Below are 24,399 nucleotides of genomic sequence, written 5' to 3' on the forward strand. Positions count from 1 at the left end.
GTTCTGTGTGTCAAGGCATTGTGTAAAGCAATGAATACTCATTGTGGATAAGTGGCTCCACTGTGCTGTTAGCTTTCTATTCACACAGAGGAAGATTTCAGCTCTGCAGTCAAAGGGTCACCGTGTGTGTGAGATAGCAGCAATTTGTGTGAGTGTTTGTGAGTCACTCCGCCATGGCGACACTTGAGACACCATACTCTATGATTCCACGCGCTTGACTGAGGAACAAGTGTAGCATCTTTTCAGGAGAGCTCTCGTAAGCGTCAGTTGCTTCGCTCACTTAGGCTATGAGGGCAGTGACCGGGAGACTTGCGCAACATAAATTATTGCAGGACACTGAGAAGGGACACCTGTCTATGGTGTCCATGCTGAATAAAAGTTTTGCTGCTTGAAAAAGTGACTCCATTATCGCTGAAATCCAAATATTATACATTTCGACAATTATTTCAAGTGAGAAGTGTATGATTTACCTGAATTTGAAGTAGCCCATTGTGAAGCAAGGAAATGTTAAATAAAATTGACAAAACAGGCTCTAAAGGCCATAGAACCTTATGATTTCTGTCAAACAATCTATGGAGGCAATGATAAAACTAAAAATAGTTACAGTATAACTAAGAACAATTAATGCATGGTGGAGTCACTGACGGTGTGGTGGTACACATGACTTACTTTGGTGTGTGAGAGTGATTCCCACTCATTGATGATGTTGATATGTGCCCTGCGACTGACTGGCGACCAGTTCAGTGTGTAGTTAGCAGGGATAGGCTCCAGCACTCATGCGACCAATGTGAGCATAAGCGGCTTGGAAAATGGATGCATGGCGGCACATTGCAGAACTGGTTATCACTTCAGCCAAACAGTTCTGAGGGTAGGGGTTTAAATCCCGGCCACGCCTGTGTGGAGATTGCATGTTCTCCTTGTCCCTGCGAGGGTTTTCTCCGGGCAGTCCGGTTTCCTCCCACATCCCAAAAACATGCAGTTTGGAGACTCTAAATTGCCCCTAGGAGTGATTGTGAACGTAACTGTTGTCTTTCTCCATGTGTCATGCGAGTTCAGGGTATACCCCAACTTCTGCCTGATGATAGCTGGGATTGTGAGGATAACCAGCTCAGAAAATGGATGGATGCCTCCAGGGGGCCACATACCATTGTGCACTTCCTAACCAGATATGTGACAAAAATGCCATTTTGAATATTTAATTTTAATTTATATTTAACCACTCTTCAATATCCACTCTTCAAAGACAAGGTTTTTAGAAGTAAAAAAAAAAAACATTCTCAGATTTTTTTTTTATCCGTGCAAAGGGCTCTCTTACATAAAAAATTCAAGGATAGAAGTTTGCTGCTAAACAATCGAGCAACATCAAGTGTAAGAACTAATTTTATGTATTTATTTCATAAAAATCAACTCACTCAACATTTTAACATAGTGTTTGATCTGCATGTCATTCAAAATCACTGAATTATGATGCCTACTCACGTTGCAGTACAGTCCATTCTGCTTTGTTGAAGTTGTTTGTCGAATGAATGAATGAATTAACTATCTGCCTACATTTATGTTGCAATTTGTATATAACCTAACGGTAAGCTTTATTGCGTGCCAAATTAAGATGGGCAAAACATTAATTGGTGTCATACTTTGCATATATGATGGTAATGTGCTCTTCCTGGTTGTTAAGTGACAAAGCCTTTCGGGGTTCAAATCACGTCCCCGCCTGTGTGAAGTTTGCATGTTCTCCACGTGCCTGCGTTGGTTTTCTCTGGGCACTCCGGTTTCCCCCCCACATTCCAAAAACATGCATTAATTGATGCTAAATTGCTCTGAAGTGTGAATGTGAGTGGGAATGGTTGTTTGTTTCTATGCGCCTTGTGATTGGGTGGCAACCAGTTCAGGATGTAACCCCAACTCCTGCCCAAAGACAGGAGTATTGGCTGCAGCACTCTCGTGACCTTTGTGAGGATAAGTGGCTCAGATGAAGGCTGGATGGATGAATGAATGCAAGTAGACAGAATAAAGATAAAAAAATAAGAACCGTGTTAATTTATAGGTAGATTGTTTTCAACAAATTTTATTAAGAGTGATTAAAAAAATACTTGTTGTTGATATTAGCATACATATTAGCTTTCCCGATTGATTTGTTTATGTAATATATCCACAGGTATAACTGTAGTATTTCAATGATCCTGGAAGTGGATGAATGGTGTCATTTGCATTTTCATCAACAGGAAGGTTCAAGTAAATTAAACCGCAAAGTCTCCTCCCACTATGAGCACAACTTTTGGAAAGTAGAGAAAAAAAACCTCTCGCGATAGTACCTTGCTCATGCAGCCGCCATATTGTGTGACAGTATTTTGATTCGTATGTACTGGAAGTGAGGAAAAAGAGAAAAGTGAAGGGCTGCTGAGGGGAGGGGGGCTGAAGAAGAAGAGCTGTCAAAAAGGTATTCCAGAGTCTGTCTAAAAGCGGAGTGCTGGGGCCCGCTATCCCTCCCCCGAGCGTTCTTTCGAGGACATATACAGGCCCGGGGCCTCGGTGGTGCAACTTAGCTTTTCGTCTGCCCGATACTAGCTGGAGCTTTCTCGGCTTCTCCTGTGCCAGCTCTGCGGCCCTCCGGTGGTCCGGCGGCGTTCTGAGGTGTCGTAGGCGGCCGGAGGAGCGGCAGCGGGGAGACGGGGAAAGTAAGTTGGCCACAATAACTTTTTACCTGTTAACGTACTGTCCTTTAGTATTATCTAACAATAATGCTATTCTGTTGTGTGAAGTTTACATTCAATTTCACTGATAATTTCACTACTAACTACTAAAAAATAAACTGTGAAAGTGTGGATAAAGTTTCTGCAACTTTACAGCAGTCGGCTAGCTTTGTTAGCCAACTAACTTTTCTAAGTGGGAGGCTCTCACACAGAGTCAAGACAGAGTTGTTAACTCTACATCTCGCATCCTCTTCTTTACCTTTCGCGTTGTCCCGTTATCTTTTCAAATAAAACCTAGATTACAGACTGTCAGGGACGACATGTTGGGCTGGCTACTTTTTCCATTGAGTTTAGTCTGCACCGTCTGAATGGATGGAAAGGTTAGAAAATTAATTCGTGCCCACTGTTTAACAAGGCTTTAAATCAAGCTACTCCTCTGTAATTCATTAGTCATTTATTTGCTGCTACACTCGTTGTTCTATTAAGTGTACGCTATGGTTGTCTTGAATGGTCTACTTACCTGTTTGGGCAGTACTGTATGATGTTTGTCACATACACATCTCAACACATTTGAAGAGACGTTGCAATGCGTTTTAAACGCTGTGTTTGGATTAAACTTTGTTTTTATTTGCGAAAAATGAGGTTCCATTAGTTAGTTTTGTTGCTCACTTGTTTGGTTCGAATTTGCCTTCTTGGATCAAATGTTTGTCACGTGTCAATGTTTCCCCTTTTCTTTGGCTCCTTGTAATTTATCTACACTAAAAGTGTCACACATGACATAAGCATAAAAATTTAGCTCATGGGTGTCCAAACTTTTTGTTTCAAGGGTACCATATTGAAAAATCCCAAAATGCAAGGGTCACCTGGTTACACTTCACCTTTTATTTAGTTAACTCACGAAAATCAATTCATCGGTAAAAATAATGTGGTTTATTGTGTATCCTACTATGGCAAAATAGGTCAAAGCACTTCATTCTGGCTCAAATGAATGGTGAAAAGGACAGAAACTCGTGAAAACGTCTACAATGTGTGTGTGGGTGTTTTTTTTTTTTTTTTTTTTTTTACACAGAATGTCATCATGGAGCCACCAAAGATGACTAGATCACATTTGGATTTCATTTATATTTACATATATCATATTTGTAGGCAGCATGGTGGATCAGCTGATAAAGCGTTGCCCTCACAGTTCTGAGGTCCCAGGTTCAATCCCGGACCCGCCTATTTTAAGTTTGCATTTTCTCCCTGTGCTTGTGTGGGTTTTCTCCGGGTACTCCGGTTTTCTCCTACACGTCAAAAACATGCAATATTAATTGGACACTCTAAATTACCCCTAGGTGTGATTGTGAGTACGGCTGTTTGTCCCCATGTGCCCTGCAATTGGCTGGTAACCAGTTCAAGGTTCCTGCCCGTTGACAGCTGGATAGGCTCCAGCCCTCCCCGTGACCCTCATGAGGATAAGCGGCAAAGAAAATGGATGGATGGATATATCATACTTGTATAAATGCGTTGTATACATGTATTTAACTTTTGTGCCAAGTGACTAGCCATGATTTTTTCTTTGTTTTTAAAAGCAAGTCAGGGATGGACAGCGTCCCTGTATTCCACTAGAATAGAATCACCCCTGTACTGAGCAGCAGAAAAATCACATCTTCACATTCAGAACTAAAACAAGAACAATCTGTACTCAGCTGACCTTGACACTGAATGAAAAGTGGAGCAAACAATCTCGGTTAATGGTATTTCCCACTGTTACTGAATTATCAAAGGGCCATTATGGGAAAATATTTAAAAAAATCTACATTTTAGTCATAAATAATTTATTTGCATTTTTCCAAATATAGAAAATCTATTTGAAACCCATCCTTCCATTTTCTATAACACTTATCATTGTAAGCGTTGTGGGTGTGGCCTTATCCCAACAGATGCCAGGAGAGAGGCATTGTACACCATGGACAGGTGGATAGCTAATTGAAGGGCACATGTGGATAAACATTGACAATAGCACTATAATGATCACCGATCAGCGAGCTTAAAAAACAATCACTAATCCGATCACGATGAAGCAATTTCTCTATTTAAATGACCTGTTCTTTTACTGTATATACTTGTGTACTTGGTCACTGATGGTGCAGTGTTACCCACACCTGACTTTGGTGCAAGCAGCGAGGGATCGATTCCCGCTCAGTGATAGTGTTGATATGTGCCCCACGACTGACTGGTGACCAGTTCAGGTTGTAATCCACCTTTCGCTTAAAGTTAGCTTGTATAGGCTCTGTGACCCTTGTGAGGCTGTGCGGCTTGGAAATGGACAATGGACTTGTGTACTTAGTTGCTCAAAAATATATTTAAAATAAATAATCTAGCTTTATCTATTTATGCAAGTGAGGCATAGTGACAGAAAAAACAAATTAATGGTCTTTTATTAGAGAGTGGGAAGTACGTACAGTAATTAATGTATCTACTTTTTGTGATATTTTTGTTTTTTGATGTGCTCTGAGATTTTTAATTGTAAGGTATGTGCTTTGGCTTCATAGAGGTTGGAAATCACTCCTCTCGTTAGGTCATGTATTCTAATCAGTCAGGTCAAACCAACATTACACCATGACAGAAATAAGGGGTGCTGACTTGCTGTACTGTAATTCTTTATTGTAATTAAATGACTTTACACACACCGAAACTTGAAAATATGATTTGACAGAATAGCACCACGTTTACACGCACACGCACGCACGCACACCCACGCACACCCACATACACACACACACACGTTAGAGCTGGCACTGGCTTGCTAGGTTACATAACGTTTCGTTGGCTCCTTGTGAGCCGTATTGTATTAAAAGTACATAAACTTACCTCAAGCCAGGATCATACGGACGTCTTCTCCTTGTTCTGAGGATGTTTGACCACTAATATGCGTTTTTCCCCATATAGTCCTAATAATACAGTCGGAGTGATCCACTCTTATTGTCGTCACCACGGTAACAAGTGTATCTGGTCGTATTTGAGTTGACAAGATAAAATCCAGTTATCTTAAAAAATGCGATGCAGTGGTATTGGAATACAAGATTTTATTGCAGTAGTCTACCAGTACAATTGTGACAGACCAGATTTGCCTTATAGTCCGATCCAGGCATTTTCTGTTGTCTGTTTCAGATGTGTTCTCTGTCCCGTGGCGCTGACATTTTTTTTTTTTAATAACTTCATTGGCGGTCAGATATTTATAGCGCTACGTCAAAAGACACACGACAAGGCTAAAAATAAAGTAGCTTTTGGATTCAAATATACTGTGCACAGTGGCAACGCAAAGTAGATGTCTTTTGCGGAGCCGATCAATGATGTTATTGTTTGGAACTATGACATTAAGGCCGATGAGCATAAGCAAAGCAAATTTATTTGTATAGCGCATTTCATACTCGAGGTAACTCAATGTGCTGTACATGATTGAAGGCATTTGAAAACAAAGAGATAAAACATTTAAAATGGGCTAAAAACAATAAAAATGACCATCAAAATATTAAAAAAAGACAATTAAAACCGCATACAGTGCAAATAATAAGATCAAAAAGTTCATATATTCTAAAAAGCATGAGGAAAAACAAGAGTTTTCAACCTGGATTTAAAAACATTCATTGGGACTGACCACACCTCTGTTGGCAACTTATTCCATTTGTGTGCAGGGTAATAGCTAATTGCTGCTTCACCATGTTTGCTTTGGAATCTGCACTCCACTATTTGACCTGAGTCAGTTGATCTCAGAGCTCTACTGGGTTTGTATTCTGTAAGCATTTCTTTCATGTATTCAGGACCTAAATCATTTGGTGATTTATAAACCAGTAGCAGAGCTTTAAAATTTATTTTAAAGCAGACTGGAAGCAAGTGCAAGGATTTTAGGATTGGCGTTATATGCTCTGACCATTTTGGGGAGTTCAGTCATAAGACCGTTACAGTAGTCAAGTCTACTTGATATAAAACCATGGATGAACTTCTCGTGGTCTGCTTGACAGATACAAGACTTGACTCTCGATATGTTTTTCAGATGGTAGAAGGCAGTTTTTGTGATTGATTTGATATGATTGTTAAAAGTCAGGTTGGAATCAATCAAAACACCAAGGTTTCGAAATTGGTCTTTGGTTTTTAAAGATACAGAGTCCAGGTGTTTACTAAAAGCAATTTTCTTTTCTTTATTGCCAAAAACAATTGTCTGTTTTGTTGTGATTTAGTTGAAGAAAATTTGGGCTCAACCAGTTATTTATCTGGTTTAACCGGTGCACAAGACCTCAATTGAACTGTAGTCATCTGGAGACAATGCTAAATATAACTGTGTGCCATCTGCATAGCTATGGTAGTCAAAATTAACGTTTTGAAAAATTTGACCCAAGGGTAGCATATACAGGCTGAACAGGAGCGGTCCAAGAACTGACCTTTGAGGGACCCCATAGGTCATTGCTGAGACCAAGCACCTCCAATGGTCACAAAGTAGCTCCTTTCCTCTAGGTTGGACATAAACCATTTAAGGACTGTTCCATTTAGTCCTACCCATGTTTTCAACCTGTTTAGCAGTATATTGTGATCTACCGTATCAAAAGTCCCGCTGAGATCCAACAAGACCAAAATTGACACCTTTCCTGAGTCAGTATTCAACCTTATATCATTGAGCACTTTGATAAGAGCAGATTCTGTACTGTGATGAGTTTGGAAAACTGATTATTTGTCAAAACATCCATTTAAATTCAAGAAATTGCTGATTTGATTAAAAATAACTTTCTCAAGAATCTTGGCTATGAACGGGGGATTTAAGGGGCTTAACAGCAGCTACTTTAAGAGCTTTGGGAAACTCGCCAGACTGAAGTGAGCAATTGATTATTTGCTGCAAATCAGGTAGCTCTGACTTCACAATAGTTTTGAAAAAGTCAATGGTATTGAGTCGAGACAGCTCGTTGATGGTTTCAACTGCTGAACAGTTTTTTCTACAGTTTTTTTTGGTCAATTGTATCAAATTCTGATAAGTTAGAGTTTTCTCTGGGTGGCTTCAATTGTGTGATCATTCTATCTTTTTGATGATTTGTGCTGACATTTGACCTGATGGATTGTATTTTTTTTCACTAAAATAACAGGCAAACTCATTGCATTTGTCAGCTGTTACGAGCTCTGGATCTATCTGATTCGGGGGGGGGGGGTTGTAAGCTTGTCAACCACAGCAAAGAAAGCACAAGTATTGTTGAGGTTCTTACTGATGATTTCAGAAAATTGTTGCTGTCTAGCTCTAACTAACTCTTGGTTAAAATTACAAAGACACTGTCTGTAGATGTCATCGTCAATTTGGAGTATAGTTTTACTCCACTTGCGTTTTGCTTTCCTACACTCTGATTTAGATCTCTTGACCATCATTGTGCTCCTCCACGTTGTTCTAGGTCACCTCAGGATGGTCTTAGTTTTAACAGGAGCGACAGCATTCATGGCGTTTGTGATTTTCGAGGTGAAATTGTCCAAAAGTTCATCAACTGTTTCAGCATTCATAGTCTGTGGCACAGCCACAGTCTCCATAAACTTTGTGGCAGTACTGTCATTTACGTACCTTTTCCTAATAGAGATAGAGGTTGTCTGAACTTTTGGAAGAATCTGTAATTCAAAAAATACACAAAAATGGTCAGAAATAGCCATATCCTTAATGTCAATCGATAGAATTTCAACATCCTGAGAGATGACCAGGTCTAAGATGTGACCTTGAGTGTGAGTTGGACTCTTAATATGTTGAGAGAGGTCAACCGTGTCTCGTATTGCAGAAAGTTCTTTGGATGTTTTTTCTGTTTTTGTCAACGTGAATGTTAAAGTTCCCTGTTATGACAGTATAGTTGTCATCAGTACATATAACTGACAGCAGTTCTGAAAAACCCTCCATAAATTTTACATTGTATCTTGGAGGTCTATAAATGATTAAAATTATAACCTCTGGGTCACCCTTAACTAAAAAACACAGATATTCAAAAGAGCTAAAATCACCCAGTACAATTTCTTTATATTGAAATAATGATCTAAAATCACAGCAATACCACCACCTTTTTTCCCTGTACGACACTTGCTCATAAAATTAAAATCTGTTGCTGTTGCCTCATTTAAAATGCTAGTAGTTACTTTCTGTTAACCACGTTTCATTTAATAACAAAAAGTCCAGACCATACGTTGTAATGATGTCGTTGATCAACATTGATTTGTTACCCAAAGACCTGATATTAAAAAGAGCTAGTCTCGCAGAGATGGCTGGAGAGAATGGTTCAATAGACTCACATTTTATCCTCACTAAGTTGGGAGCTCTACTTTTTTGGTGCCATATCTTTTTGACCAACTTTCTGTCCCTTGTAATTACAGGGACGAAAAATGCCTGATCTCCATACGGGTCTGAGTTATTCTGGAAAAGACCCGGTAAATATCAGTCAGATTTACAAATTGTCTTCATATGTGGAGGAGGGGGCTTTCGCTTCTTCGTGGACGGTGGTTTCAGGCGAGGGGGGATGGGACGAAGATCTAGGCGTGGTATGGGCTGGACTCCATCGTTGACAATAGTCTTCATCCTATCTCTCATACCCAACATTGCATTCAGGCAGGAAGAGGGAGCCAACATCTACTGCGGATTGTATGGTTGTTGTATAAGATTTATGTATGTATAAGATGCTAATTTATAGGCTGATGTTGATCAGGCCAATAAAATCGATGTAAAGTGTAATAACGATACACCAAAGTTAAGCCTGAATTTGTATCTCGATTTCCGGCGTATGGAACGATCCACATTTAATTTCATTTTCAGTAAGTGAATTAATGTAATGAGTATCATTTTTTTGAAGAAATCAATATAGTAAATGTAATCTTATAAATATGTCAAGATATGGATAATTCACCATATTATATCCATCCATCCATTTTTTTGCCGCTTATCTTCACGAGGGTCATGGGAGTGCTGAACTCAAATCCCAGCTATAATCAGACAGGAGACGATGTACACTCTGAACTTGTTTCCCGCCAATCGCAGGGCACATGAAGAGAAACAACAGTTAAACTTACAATCACACCTAAGAGGAAGTTAGTGTCTTGTTAAATCATATTTTTGGAATGTGGGAAGAAACCGGAGTGCTTCAAGAAAACTCACGCAGGCACTGGGAGGACATGCAAACTCCACACAGGTGCCGCTGAGATTTCAACCCCGGGCCTCAGAACTCTGAGGTTAACGCTCTACATCTGTGCCACCATGCCGCCCCATATTATTTATATTAATTCAATCATAAGAGTACACACACACACACACACACGCCAGATTGATATTGTCAGAGTATACTGGCTCTGTTTTCTTCTGTGCCCCACTTAAATTAATATTGGAAAGTTGTACGTAGGGCAAACGGATTTATTAATCTAAGCAGTAAATCATATTTATTTTTTGTCCACAAAAATATTTTTACCACTTGGTTTCCACAGCCTGGTGACATGAACTGTTTGCAGTGAGGACATGATGGTCAACAAAAAGGAGCTAGTTTACGACACACTGTTTTGTCAAAATGTTGAAATTAATTCCGTTTTGCAACGTCGGAGAATCCACACTAAACAGTACTCCAAAATATGATCAAAGACTGTTCAAACCAAAGCAGGTAGTATGGAAGGAAAATCTCCTATGAAACTCGCAACAGGGGACAAATTATTTCACATTGTTTTACGTATGACAAAGAAGAACCAGGATCACAGAGTTGCTTACGGTCAACATTGTTAAATCTGTATAAACAGGCTCCAAAATCCACACACTTGTACACTTCAAGGGTAGTCGCAGCTGTTGTAATAAACGACATACAATCTCTACTTTGTTATTTGAATGCGTTACACATTTTGCAGTGGTGTGACTTCATAAAACGAACGTTCAGAAGTTCACCAAAAATTACAGCAACCTGAAATAAACATCCCGCAGCTGATATAGGCTAGAAAGTACCTCTCTATTACTAAGCCATCCCCACCCCCATTAGAGAGGCTTTTCAGTGTAGGGGTGATATTGTAATAAAATATACTGCCTAAAGCCTCATTTTCCTTGACCAAAAATGGTTATTAAAACTAGGCAACCGACCTGACATATTTGTATTGGAATTCTATATACAGTGGTACCTCTACTTACGAAAGTCTCTCGTAATGAAAAAGTCATGTTACAAAACGCCTCCTTGGAAAAATATTGTCTAGTTACAAAGGAAAATTCAGGATACGATAGGAAAAAATAGGATTCACAGCCCCCAAATTCCACTGAACGTAAACATCCCGTATCTTGGTTTGTGTGGCACGATAGAACTGCTCTACCATTAGCTACCGCTGTAACGTCTTCCTGGCATCCAATTGGCAAGGAGGGACATCAATCTTTACCCATGAAGCACATCTTGGATGTCTTTCTGTGTGCCCCAATAGAGCTGCTCTCCCCTTGGCTATCGCCATAGTGTCTTCCTGTCATCTCATTGGCTTGGAGGGATTACTTTATCAAACAATCACTTTCGTCTATGCTCGGAACAATGGTTAATTTAGTTTGTAAGCAGCATTTGTTATTCATGTTTTATTCAGTTTTGCTGTTACATATGAATCCCAAGAAAATCAGGGATTTTATATCAAAGCCCTATCGCCCAGTCGTAGTTAGTGTTGTTGACTACACGATTTCCATCACTGTTCTCAACACTATGGGATCTGAAATGGTCCAATCCTGCTGACATTGAAATCATTAGCGGTATGTAAAGTTTGAACTCCGGTCTGATGACTCACTGGAAAAAGTAGCCACATGTCAGACAGTTGGAGGAGACTTTCTGAAGACATTTATGTTCAAACAAGGCTTGTTTTTTTATCTCTTAAAATTGTATTAATTATGTTAAGTTGATTGCAAACTCAATTTATTATTACTATTATTATTATTATTATTATTAGTAGTAGTAGTAGTAGTAGTAGTTGTAGCAGTGACGAACCATTACCACTTTTTTTCAGACAGAGTATGAGTACAAGCACTTGCATTTGAGTACTCACCCATACCAGTACTGATACTTGATAACCCCATTTTGTCTTACAGTTGCGATGAAAATGTTGTATTTTAATCTAATTTTAATAATTACAAATCACAAACCTTGCTTAAACATTGCACAGCTTTCACTAGCAGCCAAGCATTGCTGATATTTTAACATACTTTTTTTCCCCCCTCAGCGTCTTGACACACAATTAAAGTAGTTAACACAAGACACTTCGGTGGTACTTTCTAAACAGTTTGAGCACTTGGGGCGCTGTGAAAGGACTACATAAAAAGAGACGTAGAGTACAGGTAGGAATAGGCCTACAAATACAATGTTACTTTTGCATGTTAAGTACCAAATAAAGTCAGTTGAAACAAATTAAAGAATGCTTCTTAAGAATATCCATCCATCCATCAATTTTCTGAGCCGCTTATCGTCAAAAGGGTCACGGTAGTGCTGAAGCCAATCCAAGCTGTCATCGGGCAGGAGGCAGGGTACACCCTGAACTGGTTGCCAGCCAAACGCAGGGCACATGAAGAAAGACAACAGTTGCAGTCACAATCACACCTAGGGACAATTTAGAGTGTCCAATTAATGTTGCATGTTTTTGGGATGTGGGAGGAAACCAGAGTTCCTGGAGGAAACCCACACAGCGGCAGGAAGAACATGCACACTCCACAGAGGTGAGCCGGGATTTGAATCCTGGTCCTCTCAACTGTGAGGCCAACCCTCTACAGCTACCCCACCGTGCCACGCTTTTTAAAAATATCACTTTATAAAATTAAACTGTGACAGGAAAACTAAAGCAATACTTTATCACACAATCACTTTCTTCTGTTCACTTGTCGTGCCACTCTGGGGGTTTGTGACACGAGCGTGACTAGCTCGGCCAGAGCTGAGCAGCATGGAGCGGAGCAGGTGATGGTGCTTAAGAATATGAGTACTTGCTGGATGGGTTGTTGGAGAGTGTCTATCATCCTATTTTCAGACTATAATTTACAGTCCGTTAAAACAGAGTTGTCATCGGTGGTTACTGATAGAATCTCCACATAGCTCCTAACCCACCCCGCCTGGGAGGTACTGTACAGACGTGACCAAGGGTTTTGAGAATGACACAAGTATTGCTTTTCAAAAGGTTTGCTGCTTTCGTGTTTTTAGAACTTTTTTTTGTCAGATGTTACGATGATTTTCTGAAGTATAATTACAAGAATTTCATAAGCGTCAAAGGCTTTTATTGACATATAGCAGAGTGTAATTTGTGAGAGTAATTTGGAGTGTTGACCCTTCTTTTGCAAGACCTCTTCCGGGCTTAACTGATGGCAGCCCATTCTTGCATAATCAATGCTTGGAGTTTGTCAGAATTTGTCATTTTTTTGTCTACCTGCCTCTTGAGGATGGACCACAAGTTCTCGATGGGATTTAAGTCTGGGGAGTTTCCTGGCCATGGACCCAAAATCTCTATGTTTTACTCTCTGAGCAATGAAGTTCTCACTATTGCTTTCTGGCAAGGTGCTCCATCATGCTGGAAAAATAATTGTTCGTCACCAAAGTATTTGTGAATGGTTGGGAGAAGTTGTTCTTGGAGGATGTTTTGGTACCTTTATTAATGGCTGTTTTTGAGGTGAAATTGTGAGTGAGCCCAATCCCATGGCTGAGATGCAACTTCATGCAAGAATGGTCTCAGGATGCTGTACTGTTGGCATTACACAGGACAGATGGTTGCGCGCACCATTTCTTCACCGAACAAGCTTTTTTACAGATGCCACAAACAATCAGAAAGAGGAATAATCAGAGAAAATGATTTTGCCCGAGTCAAATCCCTGTGCCTTTTGCAGAACATCAATCTGTCCCTGATGTTTTTCTTGAAGAGAACTGGCTTCTTTGCTGCCCTTCTTACCGTCCTCCAAAAGTCTTCACCTCATGATGCGTCAAGATGCACTGACTCCTGCTTGCTGCCATTCATGAGCAACTGCTGCACTGGTCGTGGTGACCCAATCCCATAGCTGAATGAACTTTAGGAGTTGGTCCTGGTGTTTGCTGGACTTGGGCGCCCTGAAGCCTTCATCATGGCAATTGATCCTCTTCTCGAAGTTCTTGATGGATAAATGGATGATTTAGGTGCAATCTTCTTAGCGCCAACCTCTTTGCCTATCAAGCCCTTTTTGTGCATTGTAATGATGCATGTGTTTCCTTTCCGGTAACCATGGATAACAGAGGAAGACCAAGGGTTTCAAGCACCGCCCTACATTTAAAGCTGTTATTCTAACTCAATCAGCATGACATTCATCTCAAGACTTGTCCTCAACGCTCTCACCTGTTTTATTGCGAGAATAACTAATATGAAGTCAGCTGGCTTGCTATACAAACAAAAGAGTGATCATGGTGTTTTAACAGCGTTCTGATGCAAATAATTTTCCTAGCATTACATATTACAAAAGAATCAAGGAGTGTTTGCTCACAGTAGTTTCTTTCTGAAGAGCAAAATAAGAACTGCAGGAGGTGTCCATTGTTTCCTGTGCTTATAGTCATCATTAGGCTTGACCATCATTTGAATTTAAGTGATTACGGTTCTGATTAAGGTTCTTCTTTTCAATTCCAGTTCCAAACGATTCTTGATTTCGATTCTTTTAGGGGCTTTGGTCAAAAATATTTGCATGATTTAAATAAATGATGTTCAAATAATGACCATTTATTTTCTTAGCAGCCTGCAGCATAGACTAAAACGGACTTTTAAGGTTTTAACCAGTATCAATATCAAACAGATGAACTAAAAGGCAATGTGTGTGGAACTAACACAACTGACTTAATATTAATTGTTTCATCTTGAAAGTTCAATCTAGCATTGTTAAAATTATTTAGGATATTTCATCACGAATTTTTGACTTAACTCTGTTTTAAGTTTTGTAGCATATTATTTTGAGGGGTACGCACCAGAACTCAGCATTTTGATTTGAAAAGTAACTTAACATGGCATTACATGGCATAACTTTTTTTTTTTTAAACATTGCTTGAATCATTTCCAGTACTTTAAAGGAAACATAAGCAATGTAGGTGGCACTTTGGGGCAGCTGGAAAGCGTAGGGCTCACAGTTCTGAGGTCCCGGGTTCAATTCTGGACCCACCTGTGTAGAGTTTGCATGTTCTCCCCGTGCCTGGGTGAGTTTTCTCAGGGCACTCCGGTTTCCTGCCACATCCCAAAAACATGCAACATTAATTGGACACTCTAATTTGCCCCCAAGTGTGATTGTGAGTGTTGCTGTTTGTCTTGATGTGCCCTGCGACTGGTTGGCAAGATGTTCTGGGTGTACCCCGCCTCCTGACTGCTGGAATATGCTCCAGCACGCCCCACGACCCTTGTGAGGATAAGCGGCTAAGAAAATGGAATTGATCGAACACACCTATCTACATTTAAGGAAGGTACACACACACAGCCTGTTTTTGTGTTGATTTTGCCCCTTCCCAACCAAGAATGTCAAACGCCAGTCTTCGGTCTTATAACATTATCCTATAAAGTTGTTGTTAGGTGTCATGTATGTTAAAGAGTGGATTCGTCCTGATTTTAGTGTTCCAAACAGGTCGGGTCCCACAATCTTAAATAATTAATGTGTTCAATATTTACGACAAAAACTCTTCATGCGTGGGGGGGTCATTGACATCTCCTGAGTCATGATGCCATGACTTTTGAGGTGAAATAGAATGTAGCCAAAGAAACACAAATTACTTGACAAACACAAACGACTATAAATGAAAAATGATTGTGAAGATTATGAAATGTCTTACAACAATTTTATATGATGCCAGTTGGGGATCTGGGAGTCATAGTGACTGGTGGAGGTGGGTCTTCACCAGGTTATAAGGCGGTGTTCCTGGGATCAAGCCCCCTTGGGCTGGAAGACGGCGTGGCGTGGGGGCTCCCCTCTCAACGCCTGCGGCTTTTCCCTCGGTTCCACCCACTTATCATTTTCTTGTTGTGCGCCTTTATCAGCCCTCTTTTTCCACAAGCGGAGATGTTTTCCCATCCTCACGCTGGGCGGGGACTGGCCGCACTTTGGGTCCTGCAGGTCAGGTTGGGCATCTGGGGAAGCTGTGGTGGGTTGGGAATGGTAGAGGGTGGCACTTGCGCCTTGCGGCCCCTGCCAAGTGGTGGCACGGCTAGGTGGTGGCACTGGGGCTTTGAGGCCCCCGCCGGGTAGTGGCACTGGGGCCTTGCTCACACAAAGTGGCCAGTTGGCAGGACACCACGGTGTAGGACACATCCTCGTCCACTGTCTCTGGTGGGCCTCTGGGCTAGATCCTGTCCTCAAATGATTGAATGGTGTCCTCGGCCTCCATGGGGCAGGCACAGCAATCATGGGACGTTACTGTCAGTCTCGGTGCATGAAAAACGGTGTCAATTCATTTGCATGTGTCCGCACCTGGCACTCTTTCACTGGGTGTGGGGCCACTCACTTGTTGCGACAAATAACTTCTGTTTGTGCAAATTGTTTGTGTGTCCCCCACATGTATACTTTTGCGCTATAGACTTCTATAGTTACTTGATCCTAACAACTTCAGTGTTATACCTCGATTCAGGACCTTTGTCTGCATGCTTCTTTTCCTGTCCCTATCTGGTCCTGTCCTTCCCTCACAGGATGTAGCGCTACAGCCCCAGGCAAAATCGACATATAATATTGTTTTTCTGTGGATATGTAATGACTTTTTTTCCTTCACTGTTTATAACCGGCACCTTTTCATTTGTCTGTTTTCTGCCTCCTCCAAGAAACTGTTCTGTTTGACTTATCAACTCTCAATAAACATCAGTTGTAATATTAAAAATATTTTTAAAAAATGGAGAAAGCCATGAAACTCCAATGTGACACAATAAAACAGTTCTGACAGAATAGGGATACAGATCCTTCATTCTGTTTGAACTGACAGCCGAACAGGGAAAAAAAATCTCCCTTGACAACAAAGTTGATTCACACTGGAGATTTCAATCAATCAATCAATCAATCAATCAATCAAACGTTTTTTTGTGCAATAAAAAAAAAGTCCTAAAAATATTTGACCACATATCAGTTACGAACCCATTCAATACAGTTGAACCTCAATGTAACAGATTACTAAGGCTGAATTTTTTTTTTTCATTCATGCTGGGAGGATCTAAATTGTATTTAAAATGCATATTTTGGGTTTTGAGTTTGACTGTGGATTTATGGCTACACCAGGTAACCCTCCCCCCCGCATACAAGTAAGGATGATATGGTTTGTTTTACCAATTAAACCGTGATTAAATTTCAAACGGTTAGCTTTGTTTGAAAACAGATTTAACATTAGTACAAATTTAACATGTCTGCTAAGAGTATTTCTCTCAAGGACCCTGTAGCAACATTCTCTTATGTATGCTATTTCATAGCATACCGTCAGTTTGGTACCTGAATGGTATTGTTTCTTTTTCATTTTTTTCTTTGACACATACAGGATAAAGCAAGGTGCTATTGATATACTCTTTAAATGTCAACATCTAAACAAAAGTGACCATTGACCTGATGGATATGTCTGTGAGGATAAATACCAGTTTTGTTCCACTTGGGATCTATTTAGTGTGGCTTGATTTGCTCATCACTTGCTAGTCTGAACAGCAAACCTTGCTTTGTGACGTACCCTTTTTGTGAATACATCAAACAAACAATGAACCAGCAATTATTTTTTTTACCAGAAAAGGCGAATCATAGCAACCTTTTGGGTCATGCATGCATGAAATTCATTTTCACTGCAGTTTACGTTATTTGGAAAAAAGTGCATAGGATCGTTGAGTTTATCCATCCATCCATTTTCTGAGCCACTTATCCTCACTAAGGTTAAAGTTACAAACTAAAAAGTCGATATATTATCAACTTCAACAACTGCTGTAGATGAGATTGGATGAGTTTGCTGGAGATTGATTGATTACTGCAGATACTGACTTTTTGCTACCGTTGATGAAGAATTTTGGTCATAATAGCCATGACTGTTAGGAAGCAATGCAACAAGCTAGTGAGTGGCAACCAGCATCCCAATCGATGAAATGGGTCTTCCAGTTTTTTGGGGTATCAGACGGAAGAGTGGGATGTTACTTTTTTGCCTCCAATTATTGCCTCATTCATTAATATTGTTATTAGTGATACTTTTGGTTACTAGAATTGTGATATGAAATTTTAGGACCATTTCATCTCTACTTACAAGCATACCTAATATATTTTTGTAAAACTCCAAAAACTTTAAGACTCCTTTAGGCCACTGAAGTTTAATGCAAAACAAAAAAATCTAACGCGCTCACAATTGCTCCTCTGTCAATTTACAAACACCTACAGCTTCCATTCTGTTGTCAAAGTTGTAACTGTAATCATTCATTAGTAGCTTCCGTCTGTATTGACTTGCAATTAACATTGCACTTCCTGACCAATATGATTACATGGCCAACTGTTTATAGGTGCAGAGCTTTAAATAAAAGCATGTGTGCCTCTAGGTCGGCAAATGTTTGCTAGGAGGCCTTTTGAGTTTGTCAATCTTGTAGAGACTCTGCAGCATTGGTCTTAGTATTTTAACTAAGCGCTAAATCAGGTATTTATTGAGGATTAAGCACTTTTATCACAAGACTGTGCTGGTAATTGAATTTAATAAGTTTTATCAGGCTCATGTTAATGTGTGAACTGTAAATGTCACCTGTTCTGCTGAGCCCGAGCAGTAAAAATCCAAAGATGTTTGTTAAAGAATGAGGCACTCTTGTGTTTATTCAAACATTGCTGACACACTGAGCTGAATGAGTGGTATCTGTCACAAGGTCTGTACAGATACTGGAAGCATTTGTGCGTGAGATTCCCTGGTGGCTGTGGCTTAGTAGGTAAATCAGGCATTCCAGTGACCAAAGACCAACGCTCTGTCTGCTCTCAAAGTGTCCTTGGGTGCGACACTTAATTCCTCCCTGTGAACCTGGCAGCGCCTTCCGTGGCAGTAGCCATTCATTGGTGTGTAAATGTGAGCCTCTGGAATGTGCTTTTGGGCACTTTGATGCTATACTTTAGGGGTGTCCAAACTTTTTTTTCTTTGACCGCTGCATACAGAAAAAATGGAAAATGCAAGGGCGACTTCGAAATTCTTCTACTTTAATTAACGTGGTTGAATCATGAACCGGCAATTTGTTTATAAATTGTACTTATTTTAAAAAAAAAACCTCTACATCACAGCTTTCTGGCAAAGGTGATACAGCAAAATTTGTGGTGACCCGCAGCCCGGTAACTCTTTAGAATAGATCCAACCCTGCAATGTGGTTGTATCATTTTTGAGGAGGTACAGCATGACTGTCATATCATAGTTTCGATTGATGGTGAACTGAGATATATTTGCAAACTGTTAATGTGAACAAGACGTTTGTCCGAAATAACAAAGGAAATAAATTAAAATTTAATAATAGATAATAAAAATGAGGCTTTATCTTTAGTTGTTCATTTGTTCCAATCAGAACTCCTAGTTTTTATACTAACCCTCTTCACCTGGAAAACTCACTTAATTTTGAGCATTACCACAATCACATAATTGGCATACTGAGGGACCAGACAAAGTACGACTCCAAAACCCCTGTGACGAGTAAAAATATTGGATCTCGGTTTCCCTTGCTCAGATGCGGGTCACAGGTGCCCCCGACTGGATCCAGGCCTGGAGGTGGGGCTCGAAGTCGAAAGCCTGGTGGCCGGGCCTGCACGCATGGGGCTCGGCTGGGCACAGCCCGAAAAAGTAACATGGGTCCCCCTTCCCATGGGCTCACCATCTCTGAGAGGGGCCATAGGGGGATCAGGTGCGATGTGAGCTGGCCGGTGGTCTGATCCCCAGCTAATGAAACTAGTTCTAGGGACATGGAATGTCACCTCTTTGGCAGGGAAGGAGCCCGAGTTGGTGCATGAGGTTCCGACTCGGACTCGCCTCTCCACACCGTTTGGGCTCTAGTACCATTCCTCTTGAGATAGTTGGACTCTGTTCTACTCTGGAGTTGCCCATGGTGAGAGGCGCCGAGCAGGTGTGGGTATACTTGTTGCCCCTCGGCTCGGGGCCTGTACATTGGGGTTCACCCCAATCGTTGAGAAGGTACCCTCCCTTCATCTTCAGGTAGGGGGACCAGCCGTGACTGTTGTTTGTGCCTACACACCAAACGGCAGTTTAGAGTAACCACCCTTTTTGGAGTCCTTAGAGGGAGTGGTGGAGAGCGCTCCCTCTGGAGACTCCCATCATTTTGCTGGGGGACTTCAATGCCCACGTAAGCAACAACTGAGACTTGGAATGCCGTGATTGGGAAGAACGGCCCCCCTGATCAGAACCCGAGTGGTGTTCTGTTTCTGGACTTCTGTGCTCATCATGGATTGTCCATAACGAACACCGTGTTCAGGCAGAAGGGTGTCGACATATGCACTTGGCACCAGGACACCCTAGGTGGCATTTCGATAATCAACTTTGTGGTCATGTCATCAGACTTAGGCAGATTCCCCTTTCACAAGAAATATCAACTCCCACCTCCAAAAGAACTTTGCACATGTCCCGCGGGAGGCGGGGTACATCGAGTCCAAGTGGACGATGTTTTGCGCCTCCATTGCTGAGGCGGCCAACTGGAGCTGTGGGCGTAAGCTGGTTGGTGCCTGCCATGGCAGCAACCCCAGAGCACGTTGGTGGACACCAACAGTAAGGGATGCTGTCAAGGTGAAGAATGAGTCCTATTAGGCATTTTGTCATTTTTATCATTTTCGTCAAGATCTGTGGGACTCCCGAGGCAGCTGACAGGTACCAGCTGGCAGAGCGAAATGCAGCTTCGGTGGTCACTGAGGCAAAAACATGGGACTTCGAGGAAATTCTGGTCCACTGTCCGGTGGGTTGAGGTCACCGAGGTGGTTAAAAAGCTCCTTGTTGGCAGGTCCCCAGGGGGTGCATGAGATTCATGCCGACAGATGTCCACATCGCATGGACATCGGGGACAGTGCCTCTGGATTGGCAGACTGGGGTGGTGGTCCCCCTTTTTAAGAAGGGGGACCGGAGGGTGTGTTCCAACTATAGGTGTATAACCCTGGTAAGGCCTATTCAGGGGTGCTGGAGAGGAGGGTCTGTCGTGAAGTCGAATCTCAGATTCAGGAGGAGCAATGTGGTTTTCGTCCTGGCTGTGAAACAGTTGACCACCTCTACATCCTCAGCAGGGTCCTCGAGGGTGCATGGTAGTTTGCCCAACTAGTCTACATTTGGAGAAGGCGTTCAACCGTGTCCCTCAGGAAGTCCTGTGGGGGGTTCTTTGGTAGTATGGGGTACTGAACCCCCTGATATGGGCTATTCGGTCCCAGGTACGACCGGTGTCAGCCTTTGGACCGCATAGTCGGACTCGTTTTTGTTGAGAGTTGGATTCCGCCAAGGCTGCCTTTTGTCACCGATTTTGTTCATAACTTTTATAGACACAATCAAACTGTTGAACTGTCGTCTACAACTATTTTGTCATCATAGGAGACATTCATGTTGATAACATTGAAATATAATCCAAATACCTCTTTGCCATACGAGACACATTTGACCTCAACATATTACAGTGAAGAAAATAAGTATTTGAACACCTGCTATATTGCAAGTTCTCCCATTTAAAAATCATGGAGAGGTCTGAAATTTTCATCATAGGTGCATGTCCACTGTGAGAGAGATCATGTTCTTTTTCTTTTGGCTTGTCCCGTTAGGGATCGCCACAGCGTGTCATCTTTTTCCATCTAAGCCTGTCTCGTGCATCCTCCTCTGTAACACCCACTGTCCTCATGCACTCTCTCACAACATCCATCAACCTTTTTCTTGGGTCTTCCTCTTGCTCTTTTGCCTGGCAGCTCCATCCTCAGCACCCTTTTACCAACACACTCACTCTCTCGCCTCTGAAGATGTCCAAACCATTGAAGTCTGCTCTCTCTCACCTTGTCTTCAAAATATCCAACTTTGTCTGTCCCTCTAATGAGCTCATTTCTAATCCTCTCCAACCTATTCATACCAAGCGAGAACCTCAGCATCTTCATTTCTGATACCTCAAGTTCTGCTTCCTGTTGTTTCTTCGGAGGCACATTCTCTAATCTGCACATCATGGCTGGCCTCACCTTCCGCCAACTGTTCCACCCCGCTTAGACCCGTTTCTTCACTTCCTTACCACACTGTCCCCAAGTATTTGAAGTCCACCTTCGCTGTCTCTTCAACCTGGAGCTTCACTCTTTCTCCTCGGCCCCTCTCATTCACGGACATATATTATGTTTTACTTTGGCTAATCTTCATTCCTCTCCTTTCCAGTGTGTACCTCCATTGTTCTAACTGTTCCTCCGGCTGTTCCCTGCTTTCACTGCAGATCACAATATCATCTGCGAACGTCATGGTCCAATGGGAATCCAGTCTTACCTCGTCTGTCAGCCTATCCATAACTACTGCAAACAGCAAGGGGCTCAGCACGGAACCCTGATGCAGTCCCACCTCCACCCTAAATTCTTCTGACACACCAACGGCACACATTGCTGCTGTTCTGCTGCCCTCGTACATGTCCTGTATTATTCTAACAAATTCCTCCGCCACACCACAGTAAAACAAAAATCCAGAAATCATAATGTATGATTTTTTTTTTTTTTTTTTTTTAACGATTTGTGTGATACAGCGGCATATAAGTATTTGAACACCTGTCTAGCAGGTAGAAATCTGACCCTCAAAGACCTGTTACTCCGCCTTTAAAAGTCCACCTCCAGTCCAGGTATTATCCTGAATCAGATGCACCTGTGGGAGGTCGTTAGCTGCATAAAGACACCTGTCCATCCCATACAATCAGTAAGACTCAAACTTGAAACGTGGCCAAGACCAAAGAGCTGTCCAAAGACACAAGAGACAACTCCTCACGGCTGGAAAGGGCTACGAAGAAATTGCCAAGCAGCTTGGTGAAAAAAGGTCCACTGTTGGCGGAATCATTAGAAAATGGAAGAAGCTAAGCATGACAGTCGATCTCAATCGGTGTGGAGCCCCATGCAAGAATGATCCTTAGAAAGGTGAGGAATCAACCCAGGACTACACGACAGGACTTGGTCAACGACCTGAAAAGAGCTGGGACCACTGTAAGACGTAATGGTTTGAAATCATGCATGGCACGGAAGGTTCCCCTGCTTAAACCAGGACATGTCAAGGCCCGTCTTGAGTTTGCCAATGACCATTTGAATGATACAGGGGAGTCATGGGAGAAAGTTTTGTGGTCAGATGAGTCCAAAATGGAACTTTTTGGTCATAATTCCACTAACCGTGTTTGGAGGAAGACGAATTATGAGTTCCACCTCAAGAACACCATCTCTACTGTGAAGCATGAGGGTGGTGGCACATGGGACAGGACGACTGCACTGCATTAAGGAGAGGATCACTGTGGGCATCTATTGTAAGATTTTGGGGAACACCCTCTTTCGCTCAATCAGAGCATTGAAGATGGGTTGTGGCTGGGTCTTTCAACATGACAATGGCCAGAAGCACACAGCCAGGAAAACCAAGGTGTGGCTCCATAAGAAGCATATCAAGGTTCTGGCGTGGCTGAGCCAATCTTTAGACCTAAATCCAATAGAAAATCTTTGGTGTTTATCAGCGACAGCCCAGAAACCTGTCTGATCTAGAGAAGATCTGGGTGGAGGAGTAGGCCAAAATCCCTCCTGCAGTGTGCGCAAACCTGGTGAACAACTACAAGAAACGCTTGACCTCTGTAATTGCAAACAAAGGCTGCTGCACCAAATATTAACATTAGTTTTCTCAGTTGTTCAAATACTTATTTCCAGCTGTATCACACAATTAATCAATAAAAAAAATCATACATTGTGATTTACGAATTTTTCTTTTTAGATTATCTCTCTTACAGAGGTCATGCACCTATGATGAAAATTTCAGACCCCTCCATGATTTCTAAGTGGGAGAACTTGCAATATAGTATGGTGTTCAAATACCCATTTTCTTCACTGTCGAGTCCAGAGTCCAACTCACACTGAAGGTCATATCTTAGACCTGATCATCTCATAAGGATGTTGAGATTCTAACAAATGACATTAAGGATAGGGCTATTTCTGACACTTTTTTAAAATTTTCTGAACTACAGACTCTTCCACAGTTTAGACAGGTACATAAATGAGAGTACTGCCACTAAGTTTATGGAGATTGTTAACAGAGTTAAAGCTGAGGCAGTTGATGAACGTTTGGACAATTTCAATTGGAAAGTTTCAAATGCCATGAATGCAGTTGCTCCATTTAAAACCAAGACCATCTTGAGGCAACCTAAAACACCACGGAGGAGCACAATGATGGTCAAGAGCGCTAAATCAAAGTGTAGGAAAGCAGAACATAAGTTGGAGAAAAACGTATTTCCAAATTGACTATGACCTCTACCGTATCTTTGTCATTTTAATCAAGAGTTCATTGGGGCTTGGCAGCAACACTTTTGTGAAATCATCAGTAAGAACCTGAACAATAGTTGCACTCTATTTGCTGTGGTTGACAAGCTCACAACCCCCTCCCCCAAATCAGTGCCAGAACTCAGAACAATATGATAAATGCAATGAGTTTGCCTGTCATTTTTGTGAAAGAATACAATCCATCAGGTTAAATATCAGCACAAATCAGCAAAAATGATGCTACATCTGAAGCAACCCAGGGAAAACTCTTTTACCATGTCAGAA

At 41.5% G+C, this 24,399-nt stretch overlaps 1 protein-coding gene across 4 annotated transcripts in view; it reads left to right on the plus strand.

Moving 5' to 3' along the window:
- The first annotated feature begins 2,278 nt into the window (after positions 1 to 2,278).
- The window catches only part of tab2 (TGF-beta activated kinase 1 (MAP3K7) binding protein 2), an 88,307-nt gene continuing 66,186 nt past the window's right edge, over positions 2,279 to 24,399 (plus strand). For 3 of the 4 annotated variants that reach the window (XM_061812658.1, XM_061812659.1, XM_061812656.1), the window contains exon 1: positions 2,279 to 2,678. The gene's annotated coding sequence lies outside the window, so the exon portion shown is untranslated. The remainder of the gene's footprint in view (positions 2,679 to 24,399) is intronic. The other variant, XM_061812657.1, reaches the window with a different exon arrangement.

The sequence above is a fragment of the Syngnathoides biaculeatus genome, chromosome 23 (genome assembly GCF_019802595.1).
Source record: "Syngnathoides biaculeatus isolate LvHL_M chromosome 23, ASM1980259v1, whole genome shotgun sequence".
NCBI classification, from domain to species: Eukaryota; Metazoa; Chordata; class Actinopteri; order Syngnathiformes; family Syngnathidae; genus Syngnathoides; species Syngnathoides biaculeatus.